Source organism: Strix uralensis, chromosome 1, assembly GCF_047716275.1.
Source record: "Strix uralensis isolate ZFMK-TIS-50842 chromosome 1, bStrUra1, whole genome shotgun sequence".
Lineage (NCBI taxonomy): Eukaryota > Metazoa > Chordata > Aves > Strigiformes > Strigidae > Strix > Strix uralensis.
Genome location: NC_133972.1, coordinates 162,663,214 through 162,669,213, shown reverse-complemented (window position 1 = coordinate 162,669,213; position 6,000 = coordinate 162,663,214).

Genomic DNA, 6,000 nt, shown 5'->3' with positions numbered 1-6,000 from the left:
AACTCCCTATGGAAAGGGACACCAAAAATAACTAAATCTGGATCATTGGAATATTCCAAATAAACAACCTCTGCAGAAACATTCAATTTCCAGCAGTTTCCCACTGAAACTACAAAGGTCTGGTCGTGGTGTCCAGCAATACATGAAACTGTTAATCTCATTCTCCAGATGATTAAGAGGTATTTATTTGTTGTTAGCCCTTGAGAGAGAATGCGATTTATCACAAAAGAATGGTGAATTTCACAGGATGGTATCAGGCTCCATACAGTTGTGATAGAAAGGTCAACATTGAGCAGGTCCTGGAAATGTTTTAGGACAGTATTACAGCAAGGTGAAATTCAGGCTCAATTGAAGTTGATTCCAAAACTCCTGTTGACTTCACCGGAGCCAAGTTTTCCTCCAAAGAATTCCTACGTATATTTCAGTTCCCTGGAGGTTTGCTTTAATAGAAACGTTTTCCCCATGGGACTAGAAATACAGAGGAAAAGAAAGGGCAGTGAAGGCATGTGGGAGAGAGAGGAATCAAAGCTTCCCTCCCCCATTCCTTTCATGGGAAGAAGCTCCTGATTATACCCTCAGGTGTCCACATCTCCCTGTTCTTCTCTACCTTTCGCTCTTAAAGGTCTTATCCCTTCAGAGCAAAGGAGCCCACAGGCAGCCAACTGCCTCAGCCTGGTAATGCTCCATCACTGGCACTTCTTACTCAGCGGGATCAGCCAAGTGCCTCAACAGCATCTTATTTTCTTATCATGTTTATACTTAGTCTTAAAATGTTGACAAGACTAACATGTGATGCCTTCACTGCTTTGTGCCCACAAGTGAAGCAAAGATGATGACTACTTCTTCCAAGGTCCAGCTTACAACTGGGCTTAAGTGGGGCTTTAGCTGAGGCATCCTACTAAGAACCTTCACCAAGTACTTCAGCATGTCGTAGGCAGTCAGTGCTAAAGAGGGAAAGAGAAGAAACATGGCAAGGTATGTGTATGACAACCTGTTTCTCATGAATGTCTTGCCTTTAATCACAAATAATCAGAGCCTGACTGAGTCCCCAAACAGGAAACTTCTTTCTCTTTTCCAAAATGTTTTTGATTACAAACTGTCATTAGATAATCTTGCTACCTATAGAATTGGCCAGGTCTCTTTGAGTTGATATCAATGAAATCTACAGCCAGGCCGTCCACAACCAAACTGTATGTGAAATAAAAGCAATCTTCTTATTTTGGTGAAAGGTATTTGCTATTTCAGTTATATGTGAGTGGTAGTGCTTTGGGAGGATGTGGCCCCTGGAGTTTCAGAAGATGTTTTGCCAAGAAATCACTGCTTGGAGAAAAGTTGCTTGCAGCAGTACACCTTTCAGTCCTCTCCTCCTCTTCTTTTTAAAATTTTTTTCAGGAAATCATCATTCCCACAGCTTGGGGAAGGAGGGAGAACTGCATTCATAAGACCTGCAAGGAGAGCCACTGCTCCCAGTGAGCTACTGCAAACACATTGCAGCTGGTGAGGAGCAGCACTGTCTGTCACTGAGACCAGATCCCACCAGCCAGCTGATGGTGGTTTCCTGCTTCTGGGACAGGCTGGAGCAATTGGTTTGTAATCCGATTGAATTTTGGCTGGAACACAGCCCGGGAGACTCACTGCTGAACCATTTCACTTTGACAGCTGGCAACAATTTGTGGACCGCAGGAACGCCTGCTGAGCTTTCCACTCAGAGGTGGATACAGGCTTTTGCAGAGCTTGCCAATGTGAGAGACACCTGCTTCTGCCTCCCAGCTCCCACCTGGAGATGAAAGCCTCAGCATCTCCGGAGACAGAAATTTTCCTATCGCTTGTGAAATGCAGGAGCCCCCAGCATATAAACCATCCTTTTTTCTTTCCTTCTCTGTTTTGACCATTGCAAAAAATAATTTGATAGAAGTCTGCTTTAGTTTCAAGGACTAAGTTTAGCTGAGGGTCTTGCTCCAGATCAAGGTATGGAAAAGACATTAAATCAATTAAATCAATGCAGTGCCTTATCTACAAAATCCTCATTATCACATTTCACATACAATATGTTGTTATCACAAGAGACAATTCCGTTGTAAGTGGGAGACTTGCTACTACCATCAATAGGAAGTGCACTGAATCCTGAAGAAATAAAATAGCAACCTGGCAGAACAAGGCTCAGCCATTACGTAGACAACAATAGTATAAATAACCACCTACATCTTGAAAAATTAATGCTCAAAAAGCTCTGTTTTATTGGGATATCAGAGAGACAAGCTGACATAGTGTTTCAAAGAGCTTATGCTGCAGCAGCCATGCATGTAATGTGCCCTCTGTGTATGGTCCACGTGGGAGCAGGAGGACCAGCTTTCACACAATAGTGTGGCACAGATGCATTGCAAACCACTGTTCCTCCTTGGCACGCTCAGTTTCTTGCCTGCGATGGAGAGATGGGATGGAGAAGGAAAGCAAGCCCAATGAGTGATCTCAGTGGGAGAGAAATAACAAAATCTGGAAGCATATTTCCTATTTGTTCTTCAGCACCACTATCTCAGATTGCATTGGCAGTCAATGCATGATTAATGCAAGGGAATAATATTATGCTCCTTGTAAAATTACTTCATCTAGCTGCATTTAAGTAAATTCATAAATAGAAATAGGGGAATGGAATATATTTATTGCACCAGCCCTGATAAATATTTTAAATGCACTGCTTGCCATCTTTGCATTTACTTTATTACTTGGAGAGCTCAGTACCTTTAAGAGCGAAGTTGCTGAATTCAACTGAAAGTTAGACTCTTGGCAGGTGACAGACAAACCAGCTCACTGGCTTCTGATATTACCTTATTTTTAATCCACTGGTGCCACTGCAGTGTTCTGCAGTGTTGTATTTTTTATGCAAAAATGAAGCATCTATATTTTTCAGTGAGATAGTCTAATTCAACAATTTGAATACAAAAGTTTCTAATAACAGGCTCTACCTCAAAAAAAAAAAATCTCAAATATAGTCTACACAATCAAATCATACATGCCTTCTTAAAACATCCCACAGCCTCCAGACCTGTATCTCTGATCACATCACACTGTCTGCATTTGCAGCCTGGGGAAGATGGGCTTTGCAATGTGCACTGAGAGGGGGGGAAAGCAAGTCAGTTCCCAGCTTCAGGAGCCCTTTGTGGGAAAGACAGAAGCAAAAGACCAGACTGGTTTGTCCAAACTGTCCAGCTCAGTTTGGTTCTGCTCAGCTGAAATGCAGGCTTGTGGCACAGGATGGGGAGCAAAGCCTTCCCCCAGAGTAGCAGGGCACCAAAATTTTAGGGCATTGTGTCCTCTGTCACCTGACAATCTTAGCAAAAGTCAGCTGGGCACTGGCTTTCAAGGCTGCTGGTCTTCTGATGGAAGTCCAGCCCCTGTCCCTAACCACAGAAATTCTTCAGAGAGTGGGAAAACATCTTGTACACACTTGTTCCTCTGGGAGCTCTTCTTGAAACTCGGTCCTGCTGCCACACAGCTTCCCCATCACTCCCTCCTCCCACTCAGCTTTGTCAGACTTCACCGTGGGGTTGAAGATTTGGCCCTGGAAAGACTGTGGATGTAAAAGAAAGATTTCTTTTAATCAGAGGTTAGTGAGGGAGGAAAAAGAAGTGGCATGAGGTGAAAATGGGGCTGATATCTCCCCAGGCCAATGCTTGCCACAGTCACTCCATCAGTAAGAGCAGTTCTGAAAACACTGTTATTTTTATTACCTCAAGAAGAAAAGCATCAACCAAAGAGCACAGGGCCAGGCTGTCAGCCCTCACCTCCTTTTTGCTTTCCCCTTCTTTAGGAAAAGATGTCTCCTGAATTCAACAAATCACTCACTTCTCTCAAGACACTGGTCTTTACAGGATTGGTTTTGAATTCACGGAAATTATCAGGCTCCAATGTTGTATTTTCATATACTTTGGAATAAAGTTGCATTGTTTCCCCTTGCTTCTGCATTATTCACCTTGCCCTGCAAATCCTGCTGAGTGAATTACGATGTTTATTGCTCTGCCTTGCAGTATTTTCTTCCCACTTATCTAAACAATCTGCAAGAAAACCTGTAGGTAATGGTCTCTCCTCCTGTCATATGTGGTTGAATGACTGGTGGGACTGTTCACAGCGTCTCACCAAACGCCAAGCCAAAACCACATCCTCCATCCTGCTGGACAGATGCCACCGTAGCTGTGGTGCAGTGCACAGGGGTGTCTGGTCCTTCTGAGGCTGCAGTAGCCTTGTAACAAAGATAGGAAGCCAAGGGATGGAGTTTGAGCATTTTAGTCTGAATTATTCACTTCAGGCCACATGAAAGTGGCATGAAGCTGCAGAGAACCAAGCCTGTGGCTCCGTGTGGTTCAGAGCAGAAAGGAGGGCAGGGATTTTATTCAGAGCAGTCTGTAGTGCACCAGGTTTAACCAAGGGGTCTCCAGGTCCAGGCAGCTTTTCTCCTTGAACTACCGAGGAAGGCAAGGCAGTGCAGTACCGTGCTTCATTATGCCACAGGGTGTTGTGCCTTCTCAAGGCCTAACGCTGTCACATGAAGCAAAAATGTAGGAGAAAATTTGCCTTCTGGGATGCTCTGCTGTTGTTGGCCCTGTAGCCCTCTACAGCAAGACTGCAAGGATGAACATTCCCTTCTACTGGTAATCCCAGATGAACCTTTACAGTTGCTAATTTTTTTAGAGGAAAAATTAGATATGCCAATCTAATTTGACACTAGTGAAATTTTAGAGGCAATTATGTTGTGTTGGGGTTTTTTTCATTTCCTATCTAGTACAAATCAGAAGCTACAAAAACACTTTCATATTATCAGCTGTACTTCTCAAGCTGGACTGAGTGCCCTGTTAATAATATTCCACCAGAGTGCAATGCAGACATCTCAGATGGCTGCTGTCAGAGGTCCAGGCTTACCCTCTGTCTGGGCCCCCCTTTTTATCTTAAAAATTGCCCTCCTCACTCTCTGTTGATGTACTATAGAGAACATCATGTAGATGTACTATAGAGGGTGGAGATTCAAGAAAAGGAGGGAACGGAGGTGGCACGTTTCTCTTCTCTTGAGGACAGTGTATGTTTGAAACATGGTGGGATTCTCTGAGATAAAGTAACATAATGAGACAGCAGGGAAGGGGAGCAGTAGCGGAAGATTAAGGCAACAGGTTACAGATTCCCCGGGGAAACTCTGTTTTCCAGAAAAATCATTGGAGGAAAATGTTATTCTGATTAATGTTAATTTGTCCCTCTTTTTTTTTTTTTTATCTCCAGGGCAGGATATAGGGCAGAGCAGAAACCAGGGAAATGGCAGCCTCATCACCAAGCTAGCATTGCAGCAGAGCTGATGGAGTATCTAGGTCAGCATGCAGCAATTCTTCGCAGATGACTGAGATCTACAGAGCCAAAGGCCAGCCTTGACGGTGAAGCCAAGCACTCCTTTTGCAATTGAAGGGCGTAAAATCCGCTCCCCATTTCAAGCAGCGTTGGTGGGAGGGCAGCCCACGCCGCAGCCTCCGTCGGCTGGAACTAATGCCCATTGGCCCTGCTCACCCATCCCTGCTCAGCGGAGCACAGGCTGGGAAATCAGCGTTGCCATAGGATTCACATATGAAAGGCCAAAAGATGTGGATGTCAACAAAGTACCCAGATATCCAGGGAGGATATTTTCAGCCCTAAAACCAAAACTGATGTGGAAGCTGTCCTCTAAAAAAACGACGTTTTGCTTTCTCACACAAGAGCAATGTCAAATGTTACCCAGAAATAATTTTTGTATTTTAAATGTCTTCACTTAGCTTTGAAGTTTGTTGCATTTTACACAGGTTTTAGGAAAAGTTCATACACTCAAACACTTGTCTACTTTTTCAAAATATCCTACTTGGCCTAATGAAAGATATTACCTCTGCTGACAGCCTTAGTGTCCCCAGAAGAGACACAGCTTTGGAGACCAGCAGACTGCCCACTGGGCATGCAGACCATATATCACAGGATCTTTCTCCCTCTTGCTGC